This window comes from Dermacentor variabilis, chromosome 7 (genome assembly GCF_050947875.1).
Source record: "Dermacentor variabilis isolate Ectoservices chromosome 7, ASM5094787v1, whole genome shotgun sequence".
Lineage (NCBI taxonomy): Eukaryota > Metazoa > Arthropoda > Arachnida > Ixodida > Ixodidae > Dermacentor > Dermacentor variabilis.
In genome coordinates this window covers 58615250-58635856 of record NC_134574.1, presented here as the reverse complement: position 1 = coordinate 58635856, position 20607 = coordinate 58615250, and the positions used below count along the sequence as shown (strand labels likewise).

Genomic DNA, 20607 nt, shown 5'->3' with positions numbered 1-20607 from the left:
TTACGTACGGCAGGACATCATCCCAGGTCTTGTGTTCGACGTCGACGTACATTGCTAGCATGTCGGCGAGGGTTTTGTTCAGGCACTCCGTGAGACCATTCGTCTGCAGATGGTAGGCAGTTGTCCTCCTGTGACATGCCTGGCTGTATTTCAGAATGGCTTGCCTGAGCTCTGCTGTAAAAACCGTTCCTCTGTCGGTGATGAGCACTTCTGGAGCACCATGTCGCAGCAGGTAGTTCTCGACGAAAAATTTCGCCACTTCGGCTGCGCTCGTCGAAGTGCGCAAGTACGGGCGGCGACTGCATGCGTCGTTTGAGTTCTTGAAATGCATCGGCCTGCGGCGTTTCCCACTTGAACTCGACGTAACATTTAGTTAACTGTGTCAACGCCTCAGCGATGCGTGAAAAGTCCTTGACAAATCGCCTGTAGCAGGCACACATGCCAAGAAATCTACGCACTGCCTTTTTGTTGATTGGTTGCGGGAACTGTGCGATGGCAGCTGTCTTTTGCGGGTCAGGACGGTCACCAGATTTGCTGATTACGTGGCCTAGGAACAGTAGCTCATCGTAAGCGAAGCGGCACTTTTCTGGCTTCAGAGCGAGCACTGATGACTTGATGGCCTCTAGTACTCTTGCAAGCCGCTTAAGGTGATCGTCGAAATTTCCGGCGAAGACAACAACGTCATCCAAGTAAACGAGAAAGGTCTGCCACTTCAATCCTGCTAAAACCGTGTCCATCATGCGCTGGAACGTTGAAGGCGCCGAGCACAGTCCAAATGGCATAACCTTGATCTCGTACTAGCCGTCTGGGGTGATGGAAGCGGTCTTTTCGCGATCTCTTTCGTCCACTTCTATTTGCCAATAGCCAGACTTGACGTCCACCGACGAGAAGTATATAGCGTTGCAGAGCCGATCCAATGCGTCGTCTATCCGTGGGAGGGGGTATACGTCCTTCTTCGTGATCTTGCTCAGACGACGATTATCGACGCAGAAACGTAGGGTTCCATCCTTTTTCTTCACCAGGACAACAGGGGATGCGCACGGGCTTTTTGACAGCTGGATGATGCCGTCGCGCAGTATTTCGTCGACTTGTTCTCTTCTAGCTTCACGTTCTCGCGGTGAAACTCGGTAAGGGCTCTGGCGGAGTGGTCGAGTGCACTCCTCGGTTATTATGCGATGCTTGGCGACTGGGGTTTGCCGAATCCTCGATGACGTCGAAAAGCAGCCTTTGTATCGTCGGAGCAGACTTCTGAGCTGCTGCTGCTTAATCACGGGGAGACTTGGATTAATGTCGTAGTCTGGTTCGGGAACCATGGTCGTCGGGGCAGTTGCGGCGGAATCCGAGTGGACAAACGCATTACTGGTTTGCAGAATTTCCTCGATATACGCGATCGTCGTGCTCTTGTTGATGTGCTTGAACTCCTGGCTGAAGTTTGTCAGCAACACTTCACTTTTCCCTCCATGCAGTCGAGCGATCCCTCTTGCGACGCAAATTTCACGGTCTAGCAGTAGACGTTGGTCACCCTCGATGACGCCTTCTACGTCGGCAGGTGTTTTGGTGCCGACGGAAATGACAATGCTGGGGCGAGGTGGGATGCTGACTTGACTTTCGAGCAGGCTTAAGGCATGGTGACTACGAGAGCTCTCCCGCGGTATCGCTTGATCTTCAGACAGTGTTATCGACTTCGACTTCAGGTCGGATGAATGCGCCGTGTTGGCTTAGGAAGTCCATGCCGAGAATGACGTCGCGTGAACATTGTTGGAGGATAACGAAAGCGGCGGCGCAAGTCCGGTCATGAACGGTAATTCTTGCCGTCCAGATTGCCGTCGGCGTAATGAGGTGCCATCCAGCGGTTCGAATTTGAGGGCCTTCCCGTGCAGTTTTAGCTTTCTTCAACTGGGCGGCCATGTGTCCACTCATTACGGAGTAATGGGCCCCTGTGTCCACTAAGGCGGTAACAGCGTGGCCGTCGAGAAGCACGTCGAGGTCGGTGGTTCTTTGTCTGGCGTTGCAGTTGGGTGTCGGCGTCGGATCACGGCGGCGTCGTGTTGAACTGAAGCTGTAACGTCACGTCGTCAGGTCGTCTTTCGTCGTCGTATTCTTTGCTTCCAGACTTCGTCGGGACGGTGGCGTGTCGTTATGTAGTCGAGGTTGTTTCTTCGGTGTCTTCGTCGGCGGTGGAGGATCTTCATCAGTTCGACGAACAGCAACTACACCTCCATCGGTTGCTGCTTTTAGTATTCCGGATATGGGCTCGCAGAGCGGCCCCGGGCTGGGCCGGTGTATGGTCGGCGCTGCGGCGCCATGTAGAGGCCTGGTGACGGCGAACGGGAAGGTCGTCGTGGGCTCCATTTAGCGGCGGCGAGGTAGTCGGCGATATCGCGAGGTCGTTCGCCAATCTGTGGCCGCGGCGCTTTAACGGCGAAACCTCGCAGTCCCATCTCCCGGTATGGACATCGGCGGTACACATGGCCGGCTTCTCTACGGTGGTAGCAGAGCGGGCGGTGGTCGAGGGCACGCCAAACGTCAGTCTTCCTTGGAATGCCGCGTGGATTGACGGGTTTGCGTGCTGGCGGCGGGGGTGGTGGTGGACGACGGAACTGTGTCGTCACTGGGCCCAGCCGTGGGCGCGGATGGGGAACGTGACGGTGGGCTACAGCGGCGTATGTCATCGCTTGCGGCTGAGGCTGCGGCAATTCAGGGGCTACTCCGAGTTGTTGTTGGAGCTCCTCACGCAGAGCGTCGGCAATGGAAGTCACTTGAGGCTGTGATGACGGGTACAGCTTCTGTAGCTCCTCCCGCACGACCACTCGGATATTTTCGCGCAGGTCGACGGTGGCCAGTGACTGAACTCCCGCGTAGCTTGTCGAGTTCGGGCGGCGGTCGAATTGCTGGTTTCGCATCTCGAGTGTCTTCTCGATGCTGGTGGCCTCGCGAAGAAATTCGTCGACTGTCTTTGGTGGGCTTCGTACCATTCCGGCAAAAAGTTCCTCCTTGACACCATGCATGAGTTGGCGGAGTTTCTTCTCCTCGGGCATTTCAGAGTCGGCGTGGCGAAATAGACGGCTCATTTCTTCCGTAAAGATGGCAACGTTCTCGTTTGGTAGTTGCACTCGGGCGTCCAGCATAGCTTCGGCCTTTTCCTTGCGCACGACGCTTGTAAAGGTGCGCAGGAAGCCGCTACGGAACAGGTCCCACGTTGTCAAGGTCGACTCCCTGTTCTCAAACCACGTTCTGGCGGCGTCTTCTAAGGCGATGTAGACATGCCGCAGCTTGTGGTCGCCGGCCCAGTTGTTGAATGTCGCAATTCATTCGTAGGTATCCAGCCAGGATTCCGGGTCTTCAGACGCTGCTCCAGGGAAGGTCGGTGGGTCCCGAGATGTTGTAGGATAACGGGGGACGCTAGGGCAACCATTGGGTTGTCTTGACCACGATCTTCTTTGTTGTCTCAGGTAGAAGTCCGTGCTCTGGGGGCAGTCCTTGCAGCCTGCGGCCAGCACGCTGGTATTGGGCGATGTTGGTTTTGTCCTCCGGCTTCGGGCTTGGATCGCGGCTTTCCTGGGGCGTTTGGTACATGAACGCACAAGCACCTCCACCAGATGTCACATGGTGGTAGAACACAGTAGCAATACTATGAAAGACAAAACCTCTATTGGGCGAACCTGTGCCCACAAAAACAGGCCACAGTTATAGAACCACGATAGCGGCCAACACGGTCGGCGATCGGCGGAAATGTGATCAGCGGATCAAGCGCATTGGTTTTTATACAGCAGTCGACGAATGTTCCAGACTAATCGTTGGGAGCCGCATGCCTTCGACAAAGTTCTACACCATTCGAGTCACGCGATGAAATCAGATAACACAAGGTTCGGCGAATACAGAGAGCAGATAGAAGCATCGATAACTCTCCCCAACCTCGTTGAAGAATGGACACAGGGGGAGAAAAGGATACAAAGCCCATTGTTTCAGGATTAACTAAGGGCAGTGCAGAGGGCCCATGATGTCGCTGAAAGGCTTGGCCTGACAGTGCCAACGTGGGAGCGGCCCGCCTTGGCTTGAGAAGTCGACCCTTCGGACATCAATGCAATAAAAGTTTTCACACACGCACATACACCATACTAAGAGGCAGCTGGCATTTTCAAATATACTTCCAGTCCAAAAGTTTATCCAGTAAAGTCAGGAGCAGAATGCTCTACTATGCCCTCCTAAAATATTTCAGAAATTTTATTTTCTCTGTATGTTTGCACTAGTGCTATAGCGGGTATTGGGGCCTGTGAATGCTGTCAGCTATTGTGTAAACTACTACGCATTGTCGCTGCGAGATCGCGCTTGTCATTGACCTTGATAATGCTGTCGACGATGCTGTTTCAATATCTGGGTACCCTCATTTGCTGGTACATGCCGTGTACGAGGCTTAGCGCCATCGTTATCAAGTACTCCTCCTTTGTGCCGACAACGATGATGTTGCCAGCATGATCATGAATAATTGCACGCAAACACACTACGATCTTGTCATGAACAATTTCTATGAGATCAGTTACATCTGCTTTTATCGAGTCCGGTTGTGAACCAACAGCGTAGGCCACTCCTGACTATTATTATATTTCCTGTTTAATCAGAACTGCATCATTAGTACTTAGTCCGAAGGTTTTGCATTGGTCATTCTACCGGTAGTAGTGCGTGACTTTTCAGTTGCATTATAAACTTTGTTGCAATTTTATGTGCTGATCGTCTGGCCTGATAGCAATTATTATGTAAACACCCTTCAGAAGAGCAACGGGTAAATTAAGTGAGGCAAAAGTTTTCCTCGGCCGCGTACCGCGATGACCGATTTAGCACTGTAGGTGTTCGGACCACATGATACAGTAAGTGGGACATGTATTATTTTCTTAAATCTGCACCGCTGTAAAGTATTTATTTATGTGAGCTGCTTCGGGTAACTTTCTTAGGATATAAATAAGCTTACATTTTTCCATATTCGTTCACCTTTTATTTTAAAAAATATGACGCGTGTGTAGTGGCGGGATTGAAACATCAGCCCCCAACGCAGTCACGCGTTGCTCTAAACACTATGCCACAATCGCGCATATACTCTCCGCGTGCCTACACCACAAGCTCTATGCGATGATCGCCGAGTGTTGATTATGGTTCCCAATTTTAGCACACACCCACACCGGTGGATCGGCCAAGAAGCCGGTCCGCATGTAATGATTCCCATTTTGTGGCCAATACTAACAAAGGGAATCGGCAAAGGAGCCGGTGCGCGTTTTGATGATGATGATTTCTATACATTAGCACATGCCCGCACCGCGGGGTGGGCCAAGTAGCAGGCGTTACACTGGCACATGCAAACAACGAGAGGATGGCTAAGAAGTGAGAAATATATATGATGACAACGCCAACTATCCCTTTGATTTCATCGCCGCATATTGATGATGAATGTGGTTTTCATACCAACAACAATGGCAAGAATTAGCAGCTAGATTAAAAATAGGAATGAAGAAATGATGAAGTACACGCGTATGGATGTTTCACATTGTGTTGGACGGGCGCGCGACACCACAAGCGCACGCCTGTTTCTTGAACGCTAAATACGCAGTAATAAAGTGAGTGAATCTGTATTACACACGATCCTTGTTATAACGAAATGCGATATAACTAAATAATGGATATGACGAAGTACCTTAAATTCCCCTCGGAATCTCCCTAGGTATTCATCTATTAAGGCCACGTTTTAACCAAGTCAAAATATCCTACAAACGGATAAAAGGAACTATATTCGTCTCCGAACCCCACCCCCGCACCCAAAAAAAGAAGATTACCGATGGTTACGATACTTCCAAATGCAAAATTTTAGCGCAGCTTTATACGTGTTTTTATTTCGCATCTCAATGTTTCCTAATATGGTTGTAAGACTACACGGTTTATATTAGGAGGCGACCAGTGTGAGTAGCGTAGCTGGCGCGGACAATCTGTCACGTGTGGCAGATAGCAAGCTGAGTGATTTCTGGTGCTACTGCCTCGATAATCGGGAAATCAGAGAGGCAGCGCGTGGGTGATGCGTGCTGTGATTCACAGTAGCCGCCGCAGAGGTCTCAGCTCGTGCAGCACTTTTTTTTGATACAGACGACGACGCTACTCCGGTGCAATTTCGAACCGATCGTCCCCACACAGCCCATCTTGCACAGCCTCCCCTCGGATACGCAGATGAGATCGCCCAGGTGGCTGCAGATGCAACTCAGTGCATGCGCAGGCCGTCTCCCCTCCGCTCCTCCTCCAATTTCCGCATTTCCTGTGGTCTTCTCCCCACTTACCTCCTCACACTCTCGTCATTCATCTGTCGCTGCGCTCCGAGTTCGCCTTCATCTTTCGCTGTGGTCGTTCGCTCGGTTGCGAGGTACAAAGCCGAGGCATTCTGACGCTAAACGCAGGAACGGGTAGGCCATGCCTGTGTCTGCTCGCGCGGCTGTAGCAGTGGTGCGGAAGATTAGTGCATTCACTTCTCCCTACTCCTGCTGTGTGCCACGCGGGCTGGCAACTGGGCGTGCCCTCGAATATCACATTGCTATTGGTGTAATCTCAGAGGCCACGAGCAGCCCGAGCCAAGCCGTAGCGGCGAAGTTCGCTTGCCTCCGTTGTTTCGCTGCGGAGCTCTGTGCTGTGCTCCACGTGCTCTTCGACCCCGATAAGCAAAGTGGAAAGTGTATACGGAAGACTACCACAACGAAACAAAAGACAGCTATCTCAAGGTTGCCGCGTCAGGTGCGAAGTCGCGTATTGCACACGCCGACAATTATTCCTTTATTCTACTTTCACTGCGTGGGTGGCAGTGTAGTGGTCTGGTGGGCCGTATAGCTGTCTTCTTATTTCCGTTTTTTAAAACTTCTTTAAACAAAGAATCAGCGTGCTCATACCACAGGCTGAAAATTACGCCCCCAACGTCACTAATAACAATGACCATCACCTCTGCGACCGCCTTAATAGCACACTAAGTGCTTCGAAAACGTGGTCCCTCCTCAGAGCACTACTCAACCCAACGCACACAAAAACTCACTCAGCGAACAACCATGGCACTGTCATCCAAAAACTCTCCTCCAAACACTGCAAGGGAGATACATTGCTAAAGGCCACTGACCGGAGTACAAAGATTACCCATACATGGAAGAAACACAATTGGACCGCGATATTACAGAGACAGAAGTGAGAGCAGCCCTACACGGCATAAGACGTAACACTGTGCCCGCAGCAGACGTCTTTCATTTGCACTGCTGCACAACTCCGACTATCAGGCCGTACGACTGCTCACTGCTTACAACAATGACAATTGGAAAAGCGGAACGCTTCCGTAGGAATGGGAATACGCCGATACTACCCTGATTCGGAAACCACGGAAACCAATGTCCCTCCGAAATCTAACCCGTGTCTCTGACTTAGCGTATCAGCAAAACCTTCGAGGCACGTAGTTCTTTTGCATCTCAAGCCTGACATACAAGCGCACCAGTTCTTCCCCAATACCTCATTCGGCTATCGACACGGTCTGTCGGCGCAGGAAAGACTCCTACAACTGAAGCAGTATGTTGTGGATGGTCCCAGTACAGCTCAAACAAGAAAAATTCTGGCGTTGGACCTCAAAGATGCATTCTACAACGTCTCACATGACCTTATCCTAAACAATATTGCATCCTCCCGATGGGAAAAGTGCATCTACGCTTATGTCCGAACCTATTACCGCATGACCACCATCCGCACAGGTGAAATTAGGCCAAATGACAAAATTTTCAGCAGAGGGACTCCCTGGGGTTCGTTTCTCTCACCCACCCTGATCAACGTGATGATGGCAAAGCTACCACCACTCCTTGACAAACTTCCGAACGTGCAGCACGCTCTGTACATCGATGATATAACAATCTGTGTGACTACAGGGCCGGACGGTGTCACTGAAGATGCATTACCGGAAGAAGTAAATATCGCAGAAGAGTGGACTGTATGACCTATCTGCGCAGCTGAAAAGTCGGGGCCCCTGCTTGTATCAAAGAAAACTCAATAAGTCCAATATTCCACCAGCCATAACATTGCATCTCAACGGTAACCTTAATCGAAGGATACAGACTACGTGTATTAGGCTTTCACATACAACACAACAAGAAGGCCACAGATAGCCAACTCATACTCCGCCAACAAATTAGCCAAGTAACGTACATCATAAAACGCATTAGAAACCACCGATAAGGACTCCAAGAAAAAGATCTACTCCGAATCGTGCAAGCCCTCATAATTAGCAGATTAACCTGTCACTTCCCCTATCATAGCCTCACTCAAACCGAGACGCACCAGATGGACACCCTCCTCCGTATGGCACAAAAGGCAGTGCTGGGACTACCCGATATGCGCCCACGCAGCTCCTACTGTGACTTGGGGTACACAACACCATCCGAGAACTAGTTGGATGTCAAATTAGCAGACGGTTGCACCCTCAACAATGAACGAAGCTAGGATCCCTTATTCTATCCCGGATATGATACCAGACACAAAGAAAACAAAAGGAAGACCATTCTTGCGCTTGGCATTTGAAACAAAACTCACGTGACCGAATTGCCCCATATGCACTTTGACCGTCTCAAAGGCGGAAGACAAGCAAGAGTGCAAGCCCTGGGTCGACTCTTGCGATGACGCATTGGACACACCGGTGCTGTACACCGACGTGGCCCGGTACCCACAAATACGTGCCCTGTGTCTAGTCGTACTAGATAGTAGAGCCATTCTAAGGACATGCTCGACGCTGTGGACAATGGCACGGCGGAAGAGGCCGCTATCGCCATAACCGTCGTACACGCTTCAATCATACCGGCACTGGTGAACCCATCACAGCGGTCACTGATTCACAAACCGCCTGCAGTACTTTGGTACAAGGGATAGTGACACCCTCCACAGGCCGCATCTATGCTTCATTACACCCCACAGCTTCACATTAGGTGCGCATCATCTGGGCACCTGGACACGGCTGTATCCATAATAATGAATGTACTAATGCGGTAGCCCGACAGCTCGCTAAGCGGGCGTCATCGGAAGATCTATCCAACCCAGACGACGCACCGACAGAATCACTGAACTGCACTGAAACTCTACAACCTTATAGTGGTAGGATTAGAAACTTCACCCAGCCACATAATTCCCTTAACCGAGAGCACGCCTTCTCTTGCTCCGACAGCTTGAAATTAATTTATTTCTCTGTCTCTTTTACCTTCATCACTTCCACCTCACACAATACTCCTCATACTGTCCCTACTGTGGAGCAAAGCCCACAGTGTATCATCACACCTGGGAGTGCCCACACCATCCAGGTTGCTCCCCTATTCCTTCGCCTTCACCCTCCTCCAGGGAAACAGCGCTGACCAGCTTAGGCCCGCAAGAGCAGTGATCCGCTGGGCACGCGGAGGGGTGTGAGCCAATTGGGCCCTGGACTAAGGGCCCACCCTACGAGGAAATTTTCCGACCTCATAGGAAATAAATTTTCTCTCTCTCTCTCTCTATCTCTCTCGTTTACCGCTTTACAAATGCGTCGTAATGCTCAGATTTCAACATGTTTATGGAGCGTTCATAATGTTGCTTATTTTCCGTCTTGTATTACCTCAGAAATGGGATGCACTTTTTGATGCCTGACAATTTCCCACGTGGTGTGAAACAAGGTTTCTTGAGTGTCAACAGCCCGATGGATTTATTTGTGCATGTTATTGTCATTTCTTCCCTGCCCGTACCTGTAAATACGATATGAACTTCATCTATAGCCCTGTGCAATTCACTGCAGATAAACATTTATCTAAGCCTTCACGTGGCTCGTCAGGCGTCGGCTGCTGTTTGTGACGATGAACAGCCGCTAGGTGCAGTCGCAAGTGGTAAATTAGAAGAAAACAGTTTACTCATCGGGTCATCCAACGCTGATATTCTGAAATACTCACCAAGTATTGCCTACCTCATAATGTTGTAAATACGCGTATTCATCAGTTTTTACACGTCGTATCTCAGCGTATATACATTTATGGGTCTGGTTGTGAGAGGTTATTTGGAAAGAACGAAAGCTTGTCCAAACTTTTTGTCCCGTATGCAGTGCCTAAAAATATAAAAAACAGATTGTCGTTATTAGATACAACAAAACAAACCATCCTGAAACATCTCCGTGTAGCCATTGAGCCTAGGCAAACAACACTTTCTGTCGTGTTTTACACTGAAGGTCTACGTGCCAAGCTGTTCCCAACAAATACGTTGTTCCTCTCGGCCCGTGGTCATGATACCATTCATAGAATGCGCAGGCTCCACAAGGTGTACTGAAACCTAGATATGGACGTCCGCACGCCAAGTTTCATCGTAGACGCCAGCGCTCATTTCTCCCCTGGCGGCACGATTTCATCTCCAATTGGTGTAGGTTTCCGCCGCCGTTTCCCTATACGGTCGCAAGTTTCATCGTAGACGCCAGCGCTCATTTCTCCCCTGGCGGCACGATTTCATCTCCAATTGGTGTAGGTTTCCGCCGCCGTTTCCCTATACGGTCGCGCCCGCGTTCGGTTCGCTCTGCGCGCGAAACGTCTCTTGTTTGCGACGGCGCTTCTTCGGATGACCGGAAATTATTATTGTGTTAGCTGTCATGACAGCACTGTAAGCACGAAATGGTTGATGCCACCAGTGAAATTCTGCCGATTCACAAAAAAATGATACGTGAATTACATGAGCCATGGATTAGTGCGGCGCGCCGAACGAGGTAAACAACTGGCAAACGAAGCGAGCTGGTTCATTGATCACTCCTTAGTGTACGACGGTTGTTATATGTAACCCACATGAATCTAATAATTACTCGGTATATAATCCTATTTTTTATATAAAAACTTTCACTTCTTCGACCAGCGCTTGTCCTGTCTTCTGTCTCGTGTTTCGTTTGCGTTTGCGCTGCCCAAGAATGGAAACCACTTCTGTTGTATGCGCTAGAAGAGGCCGAAGTTCACGCGTGCGATAAATCGAATATGTGCACGATGCATTGAACATGACGGGAGTTCCTTCCTGCATCCCCACTGCACCGATCGATCGAGTTACTGGACGATACACGCCCGAATCTTGGTCGTGCCGGCATTGCTGAAGCCGAAATGATTACTAATACTTTCAACTTCCGCCTTATGAGCACTGTTCAAAAATGGCCAAGCTATTTATATTGCTGCCTTTATTCTATATTGTAGAGGACGTACTAGTTAAAAGTTGTGTGCGCATGTCGTACATCTGCTATGCAGCGATATATTTTTTTATTTCCGCACAGTGTCGATGGAAGTCCGTTGTCGCCATTAGAGGCAACAAAGATTTGCACCAAACATTTTGTGAGAAACTGCGAAAATGACTTTAGCTCGTATGTGCCGTATGTATGTGCCGCATTGTATGTGCCGATGATTTTTACGGGAGCACATACGATGTCGTTTCCAATTACCTGCTTAGCGTCACTTACATGGCTGAGCAGACGCTGCCCTTTTGCCGCATTACCACCATAAAAATTAACGTCAAGCGTACCGATCTCCTTGAAGGCAAATAGAAACGTGTACAGTCTGTTTCACACTTAGGGGAAAACTCGCAACACATTGCATCACGATGCGGCTGGCAATGGAGTCGTGTGGCGGCAGCAGCTCGAGCAGGTGCCACACGCTCGAGGGCCGGAGTCGTGATCTGCGTCGTCTGCTACGGCGGTGCACGCTGGCCGCGATGTGGGGAAGCGTGCTACTGTCAGGTGCAGTGCACGGCTTTCATCGGTACTACGGGAACGGAGCTGATATACTTTACTAAACCTTGTGCGGCGCCAAACTCGGAGCCTTCATTGGCGATAATGGAGTTCCGCAAACTTCTTTTGAGGGCATGCTTCGTTTGTTCTTTCGAAAGGCCGGGGTACTGAGCGTGTGCACGTATATTTCTTCACTTTGTGTGCTACAGTAATAAGCAGCGACAAGACGTACCGAGATGTGCGCGCAACGTGCTCAGTCTTTATGTGACTCGAAAGGGAAACAAATCACGCAACAATGATAACTATGGGGGTAAAACATGATGAAACAAACGGATACGATTAAAGGAATGTTTTAGGTTAAGACAATGAGCTGGAAGTGATTTTTTTCGACAATCATTCACTACACCAGACAGACCGTGCCCGCCGGCGGGGATATCTCGCCATTTCCCAGCTGCAGCGATGATAGCGCTCATCCTGGAAGACAGAGAAGTGTAGAGTGACTTGATCAGGGATGTGTTCATTCGCAGCACGTATCAGTCGCTGATGATGGTGGATCGAAGCCTATCCTCGGGTGACTGATGGAAGGCATGGTGCGCCAGCGATACTTTCAACGAGCCCTAGACAATTTAAATGATGTTGGCGCCCGGGGATTGAGGCCGCCACTCCAAGAGAGTGACGGCGCACTCTTCCAGCAGTTCTTGCACAACACGAGTAGTGTTGATCGGCGGCCTATCGTGTTAGAATATATAGTCGCCTTCCAGGAACGGGCCATCAAGAATATATGGGATCAGTAGGTTGTCTATGACTGCCCTGCACGTTTCAGCGTTGAACTTACCGTCGAGGCGTATCATTGGGTGCCGTAGAACGCTTAATAAAAAATACCGGGTCATTTCACGCAGTAACGATGAGAACGGCGCACCGCAACTGACAGTAGAACGCTCCTGACAATGCAGCCAGGGCGCGCCGCCGTAGGAGACGACGCCGTTCAAGACCTCGCCCCTCGAGCACCTGCGCCTGCGCGAGCTGCTGCCGCCGCCTGACTCAAGCGCTCGCCGCATCGCGATGGAATGCGCTCCGAGTTTTCTCCTTGGTGTGAAACAGTCTGTACATCGTCGTTCGAATAAAACGTCCACGCACACACACGTAGGCACATACCGCGCGGTACGAAACGTGCCCAAACACGCGCAGTGCAAGAGGCAATCAAAGTGGTGCGAACGAGAGATGGGAGAGTCGTACCCAGTGTTGCCAGGTACGACAACGCGGCGTAGCCCAAAGTTCGAGAACCTGTAGCACAAATGTAGCAAAACACAAAAACGAGCAAAACAAATTTGTAGCAGAATGTAGCCATTGGCTTGTTAAGTTTTATTTCTATATGCATTTTCACATTGGACTACTGTAGTCCCGTTTTGTACAACACGTCGTGAAAAAATTGTCTGTGATGCCGTGACAGTCAACCCTTGACATCTGCAACAGCTACATAACGCTTGAACACAAAGCACTTTTTATTGGCCCCAGAAACTCAAGTTCCAGCGAATCACTGCTGAGGTAGAACCTATCGAAATGAATCTCCAATGTACGCACGGACGAAAAACTTGGAGGAGGCTTGGAAGAGAACTGGCCAGAAAATGTAGTGAGACGTTGATTGAAACGAACTGATCATGATTGATGTGTATAGAAATAGGCACGCTGTTCGAGATTGAAGTAGGGATATTAATTTTAATTGGCAAGGAAAATCTCAAAGGCCATGTGGCGAAGCCTGGCAATGAAATCTACGGCAACACGCTGAACTGTGTATCACGTGCAAAATCGTCGTGTCGTTTTCAATCCGATTAGTTTCGTTTTGACTGTTTAAATACCAAAGCTGTCGGACAGGAAACAATGAAAACACGTTGCAATTACGGCAGAAGTACTTAACACTTTGGAGAACATGAATCGCAGGAACGTCGAATTTCTAGAAAAAATACCTTGTCACAATTACGGCCGCACTTGTCGTCTGCCTCCCACTAATTCCGTTCTATAATCACTATTGTGCTCACCTATCACCGCTTAACTACAGAAAACTACATCCTCACTGCAGATAAAAAAATTCTGATAAAAAATGTTCCACGGCGTTTTCGGCGTTACCAGTTCTCGATTACACACTCTGACCGGTAAACTTTCCATTGCATTAAAAAATAGGTGCCTTGAAAATTGGTTCCAGCTCTTTAATATTCACTTTAAGAGCGGAACGTAATAGGACTCAAAGATCCCTGACTGCTTCTCACGCTTCCCGGCAACTGCAGCGTATGCTACCATAATGTTTACCTGCAAAGAGTGGAGGCGAACAATATGCACGAAGGCGAGCTTTCTGGTTCTTTTTTTTTTCATTTTACTCGCATGGCACGCGCCGTCGCTGCCAGGGAGGCGAGGGCCATCTGGATGGTGTTGCATTGGAAATGAGCGGGGCACGCCGCTCCTATTTGGCAGTAACCGCTTGTCCTCGTTTTTTCCATAGTCCCCTGTCCCGCTTCGCGCTGCACCACACAGTGTCATGGAAAACCAACTAGCGCAACCATCGCCCCCCTACTACGACGTCGAACGGCAGTTGGAAAAGGGGTTCGAAATGGAGCGTGTCATCTACCCGTGCTTCCCTTCTGTCACGCCGGTGCCAAGATCGCCCAAACTTATTGCTCTCCGTTTCTGAGCATAACCATATTAGTACAGTGTACTGTGAAACACACTCCACTCCCAGGATCATCCAGATGCGCGGTGATTGGGTGTCGCGATAAGATGCAGATGGGACGACATTGCGGGCGTAAATGTTAGCATGGTGACGCGCGGTGTAAATTTAGGTGCGTCAAGGATGAAATCATCGGCTGAGAGAACGTTGCGCTGAGGGTAACGATTCAAGAGCGGAACGCGATAGCGTTATCGCACCCCGTTCGCAAAGCTCACTCATTCGCTCGGCATGCTCTTGAGTCACACAAAGACGAAACGTGCGCCTGAGTAAGCGGAAGGAACCAAAGAACTCGGTGTCTCGGAGGGAGAAACGATCTACGCGAGCCAAACGTCGTGATCGGCCCGAATAGCCGGGCCTCGACGCGCTTTAAAGGCGGACGTGATCATGAGGCTGACGCCTCGATGGGATCATCCTCTCTCTCGCTTGGGAGCACCACGCAGACGCATGACTCCTCGCAAGCAGCACGGCACGCATCGCAGGGGACGCTTTCCCACCAGGCGCGCTACGGCTCAGCGATCACGTCAGAGGCGTCCCGCATTGCACGCTGCACCTAGGAATCGCGTTGTGGGCGGAAAGAGGAGCCGCGTCGCCTAAACACGAGGGTTGGACTGACGCACGCTGGATGTTGGAAGGGGAGAGAGCGAGAAAACTTATTAAACGCAAGGGTAGTGGGGTATCCTCGCACCGGTTTCCGCACGACCCCAATGCGCTCAAACGAGACGAGGGGGAGAAGCGGGCGAGTGGGACGCCAACTGTCGGGGCAGTGCAGTGCACTGCGAGGAGGGGGTCCTTTGTGTTTGCCGCAAGATGGCTCTGCGTGTGCGCGAAGCGCAGAAGAAATGTAGCGAAAACCTACTTCGCTACGCGTTTAACTGCGACTTCTGTAATTTACATGCTCATAATTACCGATATACACCGCAGTATAACGTTCTGCGGCTCGTTTCTAAGGCAAAAGCGTATTCACTAGAGGCAATTTTGTCCCAATTTGAACCATCCAGGTCATGTGCTAGCCTCTCCGTCTCACACTCCGGAGACACTGGTTCGATTCCCACCCAGCCCATCTGGCAAATTGTTTATATTTATGAATTACCTTCCTCCATTTTTCGCTCATGGTCAACGCCGCCGACGCGACCGGCTTTTCTGCGACACGAGCTTCTTATCGCTGTCGTGTTAAAAGGCAAATTCTACGAGCCTTCCACATATAGTTATGGACATAGACGGTAGATCACAACAAATGCATTAACACTTGCACTAGCATCCTCGCATAATAATAAATTCCATCGAACCTGTAGAATTCTTTGTTTTGAAAGAGCTGCTCGTGAAAGTAAGTGCTTGGGCAAAATCAGCAGGGATAGTTTTTGCGCACCGAAGTAAGGGCGCTCACATATAATATTAGATTTTTTCCTTGCCAGTGCAGTGGTCACAAGCTGAGGTGTCAGCCAAACGTATATGGAAAGTGTGGGCATTGGCAAATGCCACGCACAACTATAGCCTAAACACAGGGCCGTGTCTAAGGATGCTGTTAAAAAGCTAGGTCGTGTCTAAAGTGTGCTTGGCTTCGCACATTCATGTTTTGGTGTATGAACACCTAAATATTCAGTCTCTTAGCAATGTCTGTCCTTGATTATTGGAATATCAGGTGGTGGTCCTCGTGATAGGATAATCTAGGAGCTTCGTACATTCAAACACCCTCTTTATGCAAGAAGAACTGCTCACGAAATATCTAGACCAATCACCAATGGCTAGATTGGAGAATGCGCCATTCTGTTTACAAGGAACAAGTAACTTTGCAAAGAGCAGGAATAAGCGTGATATACTCCTCTAAATAGTTACAGTATTTTTGTTATTACGAGAAGATAAAAAAAGAAGCACAACTGGCTATCGCCTCAAGGACTTTTCACAAAAATAAACTAACCAAGATTTCATATGGTCCAAAGTTCCGAAAGACAGCATGCCAATAAGATCAATAAACCGCGAACTTTTGGCAAGTCTTATGTGCTACGTAGGCTTTAACTTGTCTAGAAATGGCTCATACGTAAAAAAAATAGTTGTGTTGTTTAGAAAAGTTAGTTTTTATATGCTGAAGGCAAATGTTTTTTATTAATGTCCTTGGAAACCTCATTGCTATTGTTTGCGCGAAAGAAATGCAACGTGTGTTGTTTATTCAGCGTGTTGGTTAGTGTAATTTAGTGTTGAAATTGTCTTTTTGGCAATACGACACGAAGAGATCAGGTTGATGAATGGGATGGGTTCTTGTCATCTTAAATGAAAGCATGATAAGAACCTTTTGATGTGCATCAAAGGTGAACTTTATTTATCTTTAAACTATCGAAGGCCATTTTTCTTAGGTGGTAATGTTTCGACTTGGCGATTATTATAACGGCTCGCTTTTCGATTTGTTAATACGTCCAAAGGTAAAATTCACTGCTGTATAACAAAACCATATGACCGAACGCAAAATGCCCAATGCGCAATAGAATGATGTGGAATTAATTTCGACACTGTAAAGGGCCGTACCATACAGACTTATCAAGCGCAATGCATCGGCATTGTGCCGAATTTGCGCATATGCCGGTAATTGGAACCCACTCATCAAAATGACAGTCCAGAGTTACAGCGACGGACCTAAACATAGTTGCGTATTGAAGCACATAGCTATATTGAGAATAAATTATCGTGTAGGTGCTACCTGCGTGACTGAATTGTGGTATACTCTGCAGTGCCGCATCTACAGTAAATTTTGGGCGGAGCACCATTCTTTAGAATTTATTGAAATTACACAGTTTCTCAGTGCTTTATAAAGTTAATAATTAGTTTTCCTGCCCAGCTGGCTAGCTTTGTCATAGATTATTACCACGGTTGTCATATGAGCGTGCGTCGGTACCCCTTTCTTTTAATACCACTGTGAAGGTGATTCCCGTCACGTAAGTAACGAAACAAAGAAAGAGAACCTTTGCCTTACTCTTTCGCACTGAAATTAAACTGGAGACCACAAATCCTGCAACAATAGTTTAGCCTGACGACAATTAGTAAGCGTAAAACAAAACGCAAGCGTTCGCATAAAATACCTTATAGTTTATGCAAAAGACTAGACAATAAAGTACACTTTAAATAGACACTGCAACATCCTAAAATAATCAAGCGTATCCAACGCACTTTCCTAACTGAGGAATAGGACTGCCGCCAACAGGTCATCATGGAGCACTGTGTTTATTCCCTGTAAAAAAAGAACCGCTGCTGATAGCTTTCAATACCGAGCAGAAAGGCGATGCTGTCGAGAAATAAAAATATATGATCATCATCATTAGCCTATTCTCTGTCCACTGAAGGACGAAAGTCTCTCGCTGCGATCTTCAATTACCCTTCTCGTACGCCAACTCATACCAACTAGCGCTTGACATTTTCTTAATTTCATCACCCAACCTAGTCTTCTGCCATCCTCGATTGCGCTTTCCTTCGATTGGCACCCATTTTGTAACCCTTATGTTCCAGCGGCTATCTAACCTATTCATTACGTGGCCTACCCCGCTTCATTTTTTTTACCTTAATGCCAGTTAGAATATCGGCTATCCCCTTTTGCCTTCTGATCCATACCGCTCTCTTTCTCTCTCGTAATGTTACGCCTAACATTCTTTTCTCCATCGTTCTTTGCGTCGTTCGTAACTTGTTCTCGAGCTCCTTTCTCAAACTCCAAGTTTCTGCCCGACACGTTAGACCCAGAAGAATTTAATCATTGTACACCTTTCTTTTCAACGATAGTGGTAAGCTTCCAGTCAGGTTATCACAATGTCTGCCATATGCACTCCAGCCCGTTCTTGTGCAAATTTCCTACTCATGATCAGGGTTTCCTGTGAGTAATTGACCGAGGTAAACGTACTCCTTCACAGACTCTAGAGTCTAACTGGCGATCTTGAATTCTTGTACTCTTGCCAGGTTATGGAGCATTTCTTTGTAGATTGAGTAATTTTACAGATTCTACGCATGTGCAATATGTGCATTTTGATGACGATCATGCCTCAGTAACTTAGAAACCACAACAAAATGCGTTAACGTACGTGCTTTCTCAGTGAGATTTAAACTCATGGTAACTTCAAACTGCAGCTGTGCATAAAGATGTTGCTGCGACGCTGTCACTGCAATAAAGCCTCCAACTTGCAGAAAATTTTGCGATGGTTTGTCATCTATAAATGAGCAGCTGTACCACAGCTGTTATGGATGGATGGATGTTATGACTGTCCCCTTCGGAACGAGTCAGTGGATTACGCGACCAAGCTCTTGCTATTTTACTGCCCAATGTCCTACCTAGGTTAAAAAGAAAAAAAAGAAAAAGAAATACAGTATGAACTCCCACAATCAAATTTACTGACCCGCTATCGCAAACTTTGCTTTTGTACGTCTGCTTTTTTGTCGTTTCCCTACTTTTCTTCCACCAATCTTCCAATCGCCTCTTTCTAATCTTTATAGCTGACGTGTTTAAATTTGCCCTGCTCTCGCTGAACGCAATGGCTTCAAGGAGGCCAGTGGCGCCTAAATCGACCACTGGGCAAACGTCTTCACATTCTATTAAGACATGCTCCATCGTTCCTCCAGCTTTACGCCAGCAAGCACATGCTTCTTCTTCTTTCTTCTATCTCGCTTTATAGGTGCTTCTTCTGAGGCATCCCGATGTGACTTCGAAAAGTAATGAGCTTCGCTTTGAGTTATCATAAATTTTTCTTTCCTGATTTCGTTTTTCAGCTTAAGTAGTTACTCATGACAGGTTTCTTTTCCATTGCCCCACCCGTGAGAATATTTCAACCTCTCAGACTGTCCGCTTGACGTTCTTTGTTGCTGTGTTGCCCATCCTACAGGCCGCGTCCTTGTTGGTAAGCTTCCGTGTTCTTTTCCCGCACTGTGAATCAATATTTTTCCTGTACGAATACCTCAACACTCTGCCAACCCATTTACTTTCTTCCATATTCCTCAGCCGTTCTTCATAATCAATTTTCATCATTGTCGTCATCCTTGAAAAATCCGCCACCACTATAAAGTTCAAAATGCCGCTGCAAATATGCGCGGCAGCGGAACATGTAGCCGTACGGGTCAGACAACATGTTATTCTGAATACAACATTCTTTGCTAATACATTAGGCAAATGCAGTTCAGTCTGTCTCTTTCAACCGAGCTGTATTTAGGTGAGTTTGTCACAATGTTATGATAAACAATTGCGATAAGGGCTTGAAGATTACAGCTTCTAAATATCCTATAGAACCCATCTGACGATGATGGTCGACGTGAATGCTATTAGCAATGAAGCGATGTAGCGTTCCTGTCATGTGTGAAGTGCGTATGCTTCGGTGATCTGGTCTCTAGCTTTCCACTGGACGTCCAGTGGTATATTTGTATACGCGCGTTGCGGGTATACAGTTAATTGCTTCACGCACATATTGCAATTTATGAATTGTATCCGGTAAGTTTCCAATGGTGCATCCACTTGAAATGAATTTCCAAGATTTTATCGCTTTACAGATATTATTTTCCAAAATGTGGGACAAAATAGCTCTGCGCTGCAGCTAAGTTTGTACTTGAGTGAATAAAAGAGAATTTTGCTAAAAAGCGCTACAGCTCTGCGTTGTTTCGCAGAGATTGATGGCGCTCACCTCTAAACTGGTGTCATTCCTAAAATTCATCACAAGTGAGCACACCTTGCATACTCACCGGCTAATATTTGTAAGCTACCAGGCGAGGGCCCCGAAATAATTATTTGACAAATAATTTAGTGAACTGAGTGCATTAGTCGATTACGTGTTTCGGGTTTTTGTGCAAGTAACTTCCGCTTCCCCGGATACTCCAGCTCAAGGACTAGTAATATGCTATTGGCAAAAGGCATTTTTTTGCACCCTTGTCTAAAGTTTAACTCGCTAACATTCCTACTAACTAGTCGGAATTTTTGGTATCGTCGTGCGTGGTGCTGAGAGAAAAACAAGCGGTAGCTGTAAGGCTTGCTGTTTGAATTTCCGCGCAACGGATTCACCTTTCCTCCTACATTCAAATAACACTCCGGAGATATTATGTTTGTAGCTTGTGTGTAAGTCGGAGTTCACGCAATTTTCTGACCCAGTTTACTTTTGAAAATTCATCTAGTTCAATAGCACATGTG

At 48.0% G+C, this 20607-nt stretch overlaps 1 long non-coding RNA gene across 1 annotated transcript in view; it reads right to left on the bottom strand.

The window, feature by feature from the left end:
• Window positions 1-10103, bottom strand: part of LOC142589063 (uncharacterized) — a 68526-nt gene extending 58423 nt beyond the window's left edge. The window contains exon 1 of the long non-coding RNA XR_012829808.1: window positions 9957-10103. This is a non-coding gene — a long non-coding RNA (uncharacterized LOC142589063). The remainder of the gene's footprint in view (window positions 1-9956) is intronic.
• Between the last annotated feature and the right edge of the window lie 10504 nt (window positions 10104-20607).